At 40.4% G+C, this 11,973-nt stretch overlaps 1 protein-coding gene across 2 annotated transcripts in view; it reads right to left on the minus strand.

Moving 5' to 3' along the window:
* PLAG1 (PLAG1 zinc finger) overlaps positions 1-11,973 on the minus strand; it is a 64,619-nt gene that overhangs the window by 34,261 nt on the left and 18,385 nt on the right. The window lies entirely within an intron of this gene.

Below are 11,973 nucleotides of genomic sequence, written 5' to 3' on the forward strand. Positions count from 1 at the left end.
ACTAATACTGGTGGAAATTTCTTTTCTGTAATGTTGTGGAAATATATGATTAAAGCTTTAAAAGAGATCATGTCAGGTAAACAAGCGGCCATCAAGCTCAGAAGCAACAAAGCCCACATGGAAGCACACCAGCCTGTGAGATCACGAGCTGTCGAAGGGATCAATTATCAGACATCATCATCAGAACAAAAAATCTTACCATAGTGAATGAGGTGGGGAGTGCGGAGAAGAGACCCAAAGCCCATTTGTCGGCCACTGGACATCCCCTTACTGAAGGGTCTCGGGGAGGAGATGAGCCAGTCAGAGTGCGATGTAGCAATGATGAAACATACAACTTTCCTCTAGTTCCTAAATGTTCCTCCTATCCCATTATCATGATCCCAATTCTACCTTACAAATCTGGCTAGATCAAAGGATGTACACTAGTACAGATAGGAACTGGAAACACAGGGACTCCAGGGCTGATGATCCCTTCAGGACCAGGGGTATGTGGGGCGATACTGGGAGGGTAGAGGGTGGTGAGTCGGTTGGAAAGAGGAAACTGATTACAAGGATCTACATGTGACCTCCTCCCTGGGGGATGGAACAGAAAAGTGGGTGAAGGGAGACGTCAGACAGGGCAAGATATGACAAAATAATTTATAAATTATTAAGGGTTCATGAGGGAAGTGGGAAGCAGGGAGGGAGGGGAAAAATGAGGAACTGATGTCAGGGGCTTAGGTAGAGAACAAATGTTTTGAGAATGATGAGGGCAATGAATGTACAAATGTGCTTTACACAATTGATGTATGGACTGTGATAAGAGTTGTATGAGCCCCCAATAAAATGATTTTTAAAAAAAGATCATGTACATTGACCCAATAATTCTATTTCTAAAAATTTAAGCCACTCCCCCTCCATGCCCCAACTCAAAGTGTAAGCTTAAAAATGTCCAAGGTATATGTACAAGGGGACTTCAAAAAGTTTGTGGAAAATAGAATTAAAATATGAAAATTTGCCCACACATTTTGTGAAGACCTCTTGATATATAAGAATAAATACAGATAGCTGTGGTGAAATAGAAGTGAAATGAAGTGGAAGTAGAATTAATTAGGGTTCTTCTATCCATGTCTCTCAAACTTCCACTGTATGACTGTGTGCATCCCTACAAATAAGGCATAGAGGATGCCAATTTAGGGATTAGTCAGCTTTGCCATTCCTCTGGGTATAAGAGAGTCAGCTCAGAAGCAAAAGCAGTGGGACTTCCTGCGGCCTTCATGAGAGAAATGCCAAAGAGGAGCAAATGCAAGATCTCTGCCTGCAATGGCGGAAGTAGCAGAGGAACCATTCTGAGACAGCAGAGGAGGCATGACACTGAGACCATGGGGAGGTAGAGTGGCAAGAGGGCTTGTTGGCCCACAGAGGTATAATCGAGAGGCTGAGGACCACAGAGGGGCTTGGCTGCTGGTTGATATGAGGTGCCATTGTGGGTCCCAGGCTATCTTATCTATCCTTGATATTTGCTATTCCTGGGTTTTGGTAACCTGTTTACTTCCCTAATAAATCCCCACTATGAATATTGCCTCTCAGTTGTATGTGTCCACTGCAAAGGACCATCAAACCAAGCAAAGATTAGAATGCTGTGGAATGAACAGTTGGTGTCACGATAAGGTTAAAAACATATGGAGGGTGGAGGCATGTCTGACCTCTGCCTTGTGACAACTTGCCTTTCCCCAGCTGAAGCCAAGGGGAGGTCAGATGTGGTTTCCATGCCATTTTCTCAGTAGTCTAATAGAAGGGGATAAAATATGATAGAATACTATATAGCAATGAAAACCAATGAAATACATTTAAAGAAGACTAAATCATATAAAAATACTGGTGTGGGGAGGAGACGAGGCAGTGGGATATAGTAACAATGAAGCATACAACTTTCCTCTAGTTCCTAAATGCTTCCCCTCGCCCCCGACCCCTCACTTTCATGATCCCAATTCTACCTTACAAATCTGGCTAGACCAGATGATTTACACTGGTACGGATGGGAACTGGAAACACAGGTATCCAGGGCTGATGATCCCTTCAGGACCAGTGGTGAGAGTGGTGATACTGGGAGGGTGGGTTGGAAAAGGGAACCAATTACAAGGATCTACATGTGGCCTCTTCCCTGGGGGATGGACAACAGAAAAGCGGGTGAAGGGAGATGTAAGACAGGGCAAGATATGACAAATAATAATTTATAAATTATCAAGGGTTCATGAAGGAGAGGGGAGCAGAGAGGGAGGGGAAAAATGAGGAGCTGATGCCAGGGGCTAAGTGGAGAGCAAATGTTTTGAGAATGATGAGGGCAACAAATGTACAAATGTGCATTATACAGTTGATGCATGTATGGATTGTGATAAGAGTTGTATAAGGCCCCATTAAATGATTTAAAAAAATACTGGTGTCACATTTTAAAAAACTATCATACAAGATAAGTAGATGTTCACATGGATTCCAATTTTATACACTTGATCTTAGCCAAAAGGCTGAGAAGCAACTGATTCCAATTTTCCAAAGCGCACACCTGACTTGGGCCTTGGTAAGTTACAAATAAAAAGTTAGAAGGGTATATAGGCTTTATACTTTTCTGTATTTTACAAATGTCCCTTATAATTAACAATTTGTATTTTACCAAAAAGTGGTATATTTTTGAGAAAAACTTGAAATTAATGAGGAAAAGAAATACATCTTCACCTGAATTAACTATGATATATAAAATCAAAACCAAACCAAAGCTTTTTGTAAGCTGATAAACTAAAATTCTTCTGGCTTTATAAGGGCAATGACTCAAAATGACTCAACTCTTTCCTGCTCTCATTCAAAGGGGAGGGGAGAAGGAATGAGTTTAGGTTCAAGAGTGGTATTCAGTCCTTGGGAAGGCAGGTTTAATGTCACATTCTCAGCTGTCTTGCTCAGAGGAAGTCAGTGTGCTTCTTCTGTTGCTTCATGGTCTGTCACTTCACATTCCATGATTTAAGGTTCCAGGAACAGTGTAACGAAAACAGAGGACTATAAATCATAAACGGTTCTGGGATTAGTTCTGTTCATCAAATAACAGAAGTACCACTGAAGCTTTTCAAATTACCTTCTGGACAGCCTTCTACATCCTATTCTTTAATAGTAGCCTTGAAAAGAAATGCCCTGCTAATTGGCTTGAAGCAACAATGAAGTCAAGATAACAAAAAACACTGGCAGTCCAGGTAGAAGTCAGAATCTATCATAGTCCTTGGGTACCTTCAGGCAATTTATAATGTTTGCAGCAAGGAGTAAGGGTGACAGAATAGTTGTAGGAAGAACCAATTATTGTGTTAATTTATAAACAACTAAAGAAAGGTTCCTGTACTATTTGCTCCTTCTGCTTTCATCCCTGGCTGCAAGATTAGATTATTCAGAAAACAACCCATCTCTCTGTGTCTTTGTTGCTGAGAGCATTCTGGGAATGATTTACCTTTGAAATTTTATTTAAATTCATAATCGAAAAGTCAATTTAGGACTCTGGACTGTACAGTAATTAACCAATAGAGATTCAGGCCTGAAAATGTGAGCCCTCAGGGTTTTCTTCCTGGAAGGCTTGAAGGGAGACTCTGCAGGCGGACTGAGCCCCTTCTCCACAGCACCACACAGCTCTCACTAGCTCCATGTCCGGACCATATTCCCTGCTTTGAGATAACAATTCAGATGAAGAATGGCCTAGTGGACCAAAACAAGGACTTAGCTTTGAGATGGTGAACTGGTTGAAATCCTTATCAACCTTTACCATCAGTTTAATTTAGGGCAATTTATTTAATCTAAAAAATCATTTTATTGGGGGCTCATACAGCTCTGATCATAATACATACATGCATCCATTTTGTCAAGCACATTTGGACATTTGTTGCCATCATCATTTACAAAACATTTTCTTTCTACTTGAGCCCCTTTATCAGCTCAATTTTCCCCCTCCCTCCTTCCCTCACCCTCCCTTCCAAAACGTTGATAATTTATACATTATTATTTTTCCATGTCTTTCACTGATCCATGTCTCCCTTCACCCACTTTTCTGTTGCCTGTCCCCCAGGGAGGGGGTTATATGTAGATCATGTGGTCGGCTCCCCTTCTCTCCCACTACCTTCCCCTGACCCTGCTGGCATCTCTACCCTTATTGGTCTTGAGGGGTTTATCTGTCCTGGATTCCCTGTGTTTTCAGCTCTTATCTGTACCTGTATACATGCTCTGGTCTAGCCAGATTTGTAAGGTAGAACTGGGATCATGATAGTGGGGTGGGGTGGGGAGTGTGTAGCATCAAAGAACTAGAAGAAAGTTGTATGTTTTGTCAATGCTATACTGCACCCTGACTGGCTCGTCTCTTCCAATTGTCTACAGATGGGCTTTCGGCCTCCACTCTGCACTCCCCCTCATTCACATCGATAAGATTGTTTGTTGTGGGTCTTTGATGCCTGATACCTGATCCCACTGACACCTCATGATCACACAGACTGGTGTGCTTTTTCCATGTGGGCTTGGATCTTCAAGCTTTAAGATCCCAAATGCTCTATCTTTTGATATCCAGAATTTATTTAATTTTTTAATAAGTACTTTTCTCTGTCAAAACCAAACTCATTGTCAGTTAAGTCAATTCCCACTCATAGTGATCCTATGGACAGAGTAGAATTGTCCCTATAGGTTTCTGAGACTAATTCTTTATGGGAGTAAAAAGCCTCATATTTCTCTCTTGGATTGGCTGGTAGCTTTGAACTACTTATCTTGTGGTTAGCAGCTAATCCACTATGCCACTTGTTTGCAGGATCCCGGCTAGAATTTTAAACACGGGATATGTATAAATCATCTACCAGAGTTCTGAGGGCCTACAGGCTAACTGTGACACTCAGAGTTCCTCGGGTACAAGTGCTGCCCACAAATGGCCTGAGGAGCTCCTATTCAGAACCACAGCCAAGAGTCATTGAAGAACAAGGGGAGGGTCAAGTGAGAGGACTGTATATTCAAATATAAAGGGATCATTTGGAAAGGTAATATTTGGCATGGAACACAAAGGGGCCCTCAAAAAATCTGTGGAGTCATTTTAAATGAGTAACTATCATAAAATGAGATAGATGATAAACGTGGAATTTTGTTTAACATGAAAGCAGGAATAAATGAATGATTAAATATAATTCATCTCTTCACTGTGCTGCTCACATTTCAATATTAAATATTTTGATAAAATATTTAAATTAAACATTTCCCCCATTAAAAAAATCTGTGGAAAAATTCCACTATCTTTTAATTAAAATTTTTCATGAAAAGCCTCTTTATACTTCTGATCTTCTCATCTCTGGGTCAACGGGGCATATCGTAAATCTATAATGATATGGACACAGAGAACACTAAATCATCGCTAAAATAAAACTGACACATGCAGAATATGGTATGTGGATAGCATATGACTCTTGATCATCCAGGGATGGATCAAATCCTGCTTGTGGCTTAGCTATGTAGTAAAAGATGCAACACACTTGTGAAAAATTTAAGATTACTAAACATCAGAGAAAACAGTTACATATACTTTTAAAATGTACCCTATCATAGTACACAGTAATGAAAATTGCACACTGTGAATTCTACAACATGCAATTAATCTTTCACATACTCTTTCAAATTAACCCCAACCTTCACCTTCATGAAACTAAAGCAAGTGTTGGTAATAGGTTTGTGGAACTGAATCCCATCCTTCACAGGAAGGCTGGTTGAGACCTTAGAAGGAAGAAACAGTAACGGGATGGGGATCTAACACTGGGGAAAAATGATGGCCACCATGGGGCTGCTCCAATAGACAGTAACTTCTTACAGTTGCTAACAAGAAGTGTGTAATATGTGGCATTACCAAAGCAATAATTTTGATGATGGCATAGAACCAGGTGTTTCATTATGTTGTACATCAATTTGCTAAGAGTCAGTACCAACTTCAAAGTACCTAACAACAACAAATTATTATACAGGTATTATTTTTACATTCTTGCTTACCTGATAGAGAATAAAAGTTTCTAATAAGAAGTAATTTTAATTAAGTATATTTATATTAGGTTCCTTTAATCAAACTACTTTTAGCACCAACACTGTGTATGCCAAATTTAGGTAAAGGTACTCAGCACAAGATTGATAATTTTTGTGGTTTTTTTGTTGCTTTTAAGCCTTTAACCAATATTGGTCATAATGGAATGCATGGCATATATATATATATATATATATATATATATATATATATATACACTTTTCAGATATCTATCAGTGTAATACTGGACATAATTTTTACTTTTCTGAACCTCATTACCTCACTAGGAGCACACAATGAATTCTTTTTAAAAAATCATTTTATTAGGGGCTCTTAGAGCTCTTATCATAATCCATACATACACCCATTGTGGCAAGCACCTTTGTACATATGTTATCATCATCATTTTCAAAACATTTTGTTTCTACTTGAGCCCTTGATATCAGCTCATTGCCCCCTCCCTCCCTCCCTAATGAACCCTTGATGGTTTATAAAATTTTTCCCCCTATGTTTTACACCAACCGCTGTCTCCCTTCACCCACTTTTCTGTTGTCCATCTCCCCCGGAGGGGTTATATGTAGATCATTGTGATCAGTTCCCCCATTCGTCCCCCACCTTCTCCTTACTCTCCTGGTATCACTACTTTCATTACTGTCCTGAGGGGTTTATCTGTCCTGGATCCCCTGTTTTGCGAGCTCATATCTGTACCAGTGTATATATTCTGGTCTAGCCAGATTTGTGTATAATTGGGGTCATGATAGTGAGGAAGAGGAAGCATTAAAGAACTAGAGGAAAATTGTATGTTTCATCGGTGCTATACTGCACACTGACTGCCTCATCTTTCTTGTGACCCTTCTGTGAGGGGATGTCCAATTGTCTACAGATGGGCTTTGGGTCTCCACTCCACACTTCCCTTCATTCACATTGATATGATTTTTTGTTCTGAGTCTTTGATGCCAGATACCTGATCCCACTGATACCTCATGATCACACAGGCTGGTATGCTTCTTCCATGTGGGCTTTGTTGCTTCTTAGCTAGAAGGCCGCTTGTTTATCTTCAAGCCTTTAAGACCTCAAATGCTATATATTTTTTATAGCTGGGCACCATCAGCTTTCTTCACCAAACTTGTTTATGCACCCATTTTGTCTTCAACGATCATGTCGAGAAGGTGAGCATCACAGAATGCCAGGCTATTTGAATTAAGTGTTTTTCATTGAGGGAGTACTTGAGTAGAGGCATAATGTACGTCTGCTACCTTAACACTTAACACACAACTCTAAGTAGATAGATATATTTCTCTATTGTTACATATTTACATATGTACATGCCTGTATTTAGACCTCTGTAAATGTCCTTTGCCTATTAGTTCTTTTCTCTATTTCCCTTTACTTTCCCCTTGTCTCACTATCTTTTTTGGCCTTTATTTGGGTTTCAGTAATTCCTCTCAGCTACATTTCCTTGATCAAGTCCTACCAGGCATCCTATGCCCTTCTCATCATTGATTTTAGATCATTTGTTGTTCCTTCATCCCTGGGTTTATTGACACCCCCCCCATTCCTTTCCTGTGTTCCCCCAGAACCATTGGTTCTGTTGTTTTCTCCTCCAGATTGCTAATCCCACCTATCTTATCTAGGTAGACACGCAGAGACAATAAAAACACAAATAAGACAAGGAAAACAACAAAAAAAGAAAAGCCCATAAATCAGTGGTTCTCAATCTTCCTAATGCTGTGACCTTTCAATACAGTTCCTCATGTTGTGGTGCCCCCCCCCCAACCATAACATTATTTTCATTGCTACTTCATCACTGTAATTTTGCTACTGTTATGAATTGTAATGTAAATATCTGATATGCAGGATGTATTTTCATTGTTACAAATTGAACATAATTAAAGCATAGTGATTAATCACAAAGCGGTATATAATTATATATTGTAAAATATTTATTTTAATTACAAATAAATGGAATTTTGTCTTGAAGGATGGGTAACAGTCTTCATGTGTATCTGCATGTGGGCGGACCTGCCTGGAGACAGATAGAGGAGCAGTATCTGGGTTCATAAGAGTATCGGAAATACCATATATACTCATGTATAAGCCGAATTTTTCAGCATGCTTTTTCTTAGTGTGCTTTTAATGCAGTTTTTGTGGTAAAATTAGGTGCCTTGGCTGATATTCAGGTAGGGTTATACTCGAGTATATACGGTATGTGTTTTCAGATGGTCTTAAGTGACCATTGTGAAAGGGTCATTCAACCCTCAAGGGGGTTTGACTCACAGGTTCATAACCGCTGCTATATATAGTTCCAGGTCTGTTTGTTGACCTTTAGGAGTATTTTCCGGTGGAGTCTGATGGGGTGCCATCCTCTGGCCCAACAGTCCACTTTTGGTATTCCCAGGGACTTAATTGCTTTGTTCCCTTGCTGTTCTGTTGCACACCCTTAAGTGTTTTGCCCCAGTCACAGTAACTTCTTCATTAGCTGGGATAACTAAGAAGGTAATCAAAGCAGTGCTCCACATCGAAGGCTATGCATGTACATATAATGATTTGCATAATGAAAATTTTTAATAAAAATTGGTATTTGGGAATTCTGAGTTTCTTGCCTCTGTGATATATCAAAATGGCTACAACAAAATCAGTCACTGCAAGATCGCTCCTTTTGCTTACTGAATGGACACTTGTTTGGGGGAAAAAAACTGTGGATTGTGTATGCTAGGGAAGAAGAGAAAGGTGACTTCTGGAGCAACGAAAGGTAGCAAAGAAACTCAGGTTATGTCTCCAATCTCTCCATTTGAGCTCCAGTGAAGGCAGCAGAATATAAGCTCCGCCAGAGCAGGCATATGTATCAGAGTACCCAGAATAGTGGGTGTACATTTGAGAGGTACTCCCATATTTGCTGAAAGGAAGGAAGATGAGAGGGGAGAAGAGAGGTTGTTTACTTGCTGACTAATTGAATCTGTAGAAGATAACAGTTGCCCAATCTATTTTATTAGCTTTGTGAATGACTGGGAATATCAATTGCTATAAATTAGAAAATTCTCATACATTTCTCTAAGTATATAGAGATCAAGAAGACACTTTCGACTAGGCCAACCTTCAACAGATACCAGAACACTGTAGTCACTGTGCCATCTTGTGGTCATGTTTAGAAAGTTTGCTTTCCCTAATATCCCAACACAATTCTCCTACCTTGCACAGCAGTTTCCAAGAAAAAAACAAAACACTGCAGGCAAGTAAATCTCTATTATTTACTTTAAATATAAATATAGCGTGTAAAATACAAAGATTAATCAGTTATTTCTCTTTTCATGAAGAAGCTTATATTAGGGGAGGTACCCCAAATGGATATTTATAATTTTGAACTACTGATAGTACAAAATAGAGATGGACAATGACATAAAATAAGCACAGATTAAATGCAATTCTAATTCTCAGAAAGAAAAGGTTCTTTCAAGATCTGGTGATCAAAATTTGGGCAAGAAAGAGTCAAGATGAACCAGGACATGAGCACTTTAGGCTGGAGGGGGTAGGTTGACCCAGATGGTTGGGGTCAAGGGGTAGGCTGTTCCAAATGGTGGAGGTAGCTTGATCATGTCAGGGTCTGAGGATCTGCAGACAATGACAAAATTAGTTATCACCTCATTTTGATGGAAGTTGATAGTGTATTAAACACCACAAACCAAAAAACAAACCCCCAAACTCACAGCCATCAAGCCAATTCTGCCTCAGAGAGACCTTTTTAAGACAGAATAGAACCATCTCCATGGGGTTCTGGAGAAAACCTCATCTTTCTCCTTTGGAGTAGCTGGTGGTTTTGAGCCGCCGACCTTGCAGTTAGCAGTCCAACATGTAACCACTATGTCAAAAACTAAAAATAAAAACAAAAAACACCAAACTCAGTGCCATCCCATTGATGCTACCTTGTAATGAGACTATGTCAAAGTAGTAGGAAATGAAGTATGCAGTTAAAAGGTAAAGCTCAGAGCAGCCCAGGGAGTTGTGACAGCCCACTACTTAAGGAATCTTGAATAGGGATAGAGGGAAAAACTGTTTTGTGGGGTCGGTGACACTTGGTTGTGTTTGTGGGATAGTCTTACCTGGCAGTAAAAAGTTGAATGGACTAACTCTGTGGCCCTGAGTAAACTATTTACCATATTAGAGGTTAGCTTTCCTCAGCTGCCAAGTGAGAGCATTAAACCTTGTAGCACAGTTCCCTAAACTTATTTGACCTACCACCTCTTTAAAAAAAATTACTCAGGGCCCACTTAGCAATTAAAAACTTTCGCTCTATGGTACATAATCCAGGATAAAGTATCACTGCCATCAAGTTGATTCTGACTCATGGAAATCCTGTAGGACAGAGCAGAACATGTGGGTTCCAAAGACTGTAAATCTTTATGGGAGTAGAAAGCCTCATCTTTCTCAGAGCGGCTGGTAGTTTCACACTGCTGACGGAGGATAGCAGCTCCACACATAACCCACAATGGCTCCTGGATAAAGTGTAGGCATCTGCTTTTGCAGCTTCCTGTGGTCCCGGGTGGCAGTATGGTCTACTTTGGGAAACACGGCCCTACAGGGTTGTTGGGAGGAATAAATAACACTGCATATAAAGCACTCACCACCTTGAGCAGCAATAAGAGATTTACCAATGTTAAAGTGTAGCTAATACAAGAAGTCCTAGAATGCTAGTTTACTTAGCATTCAAATAAACCAGCAACGGTTTTAAAAAGCAGTGTCATGAGGATATTCTATTCCAGAAAAATTAAACTGGTGACAGGCTGTAAAGGGGACAAGAAGAGAAGATGGCTCGGGGCAGAGACACAAGACAGAAGAAACTGGCAGCACCACAGGCATTGTGGAAAAGGAGTGTAAATGGGGTGGGTGGGTGGAGGGTGGCTCTACCACTTAAAGGAAGTCAAAAGAGGGTGGTCAGCAAATGAGATGATGAGGATTGCCACTGAGGAGGAGAAACGAAATAAACCAACAGACAAACCAGAAAGCTATGCTGTCACTGAAGCAAAAGGAAGAGAAGTTTCATGAAGGCAACGGTCAAGATAAGGACTAATCTTGCTCCTTTCTAGCTAGTGCTTGGTAATCCTAGAAGGGACTACTTCAAGGAAGGAGGAACGTTGAGTTTAAGGAAAGAGTGTGATGTAAGCAATCTGAGGCACTGCATAGACATCGTGTGCTACAGAAATCTTGTCAGCTGGAGGGGAAGGTTAAGTCCGACATGGTGAAATGCTGACAGGAAGGATCTGGTAGGAAGGAAAAGTTAAGGAAAGACAGAGGATTAGAAGGGATGGGGCCCAGAGTACAGGAGATCTAGGCGGATAGGGTGAGTGCAGACGTGGAACCAAAATTCATATGAAGAAAACAAGGAGATCAAAGAAGGGAGTAAATTACGGTGTCTCCCACAGGAGGGGAGATCTGAGGAGTTTTCAAGGATGAATGGGTGTTGCGCAGGTGGCAAGGAAGTAAGGACATCCCAGCTGTAGAAATAGCATGAGCAAGGCCAGGCAAATGAAAACCTGACTGATGTGTTTTAGGAATTTCAGTAGATGGTACTATGAAGAATAAAAAAAGGAAAGGAGGGGCATTTCTGAAAACAGAGCTAATGAATCAGGGACCCATCACAACAGGCCTAGAACTCATGTATTCTATGCCAGGCCCTGTTTTAAGTACCTAGGACATATACCTTTTAAACCACCCAGGAATTTGACCCACTACCCCTACCCCTTATGGAAATCTAAGAAAAGAAAACACAGGAGAAGGACCTTTCCAGGGTTGGGGTGTAGTAAGGCATCACACACGTGGAGGGGGGGGGGGCTTGTAACATTACAAGGAAACTGACAGGACAAGAGAAAAAGATGCACTAATAGTAAAATGCATAAGGGAAAAGAACAGGTTCAGTAGGGGCATGGGAGTAA

Source organism: Tenrec ecaudatus, chromosome 5 (genome assembly GCF_050624435.1).
Source record: "Tenrec ecaudatus isolate mTenEca1 chromosome 5, mTenEca1.hap1, whole genome shotgun sequence".
Taxonomy (NCBI): Eukaryota; Metazoa; Chordata; class Mammalia; order Afrosoricida; family Tenrecidae; genus Tenrec; species Tenrec ecaudatus.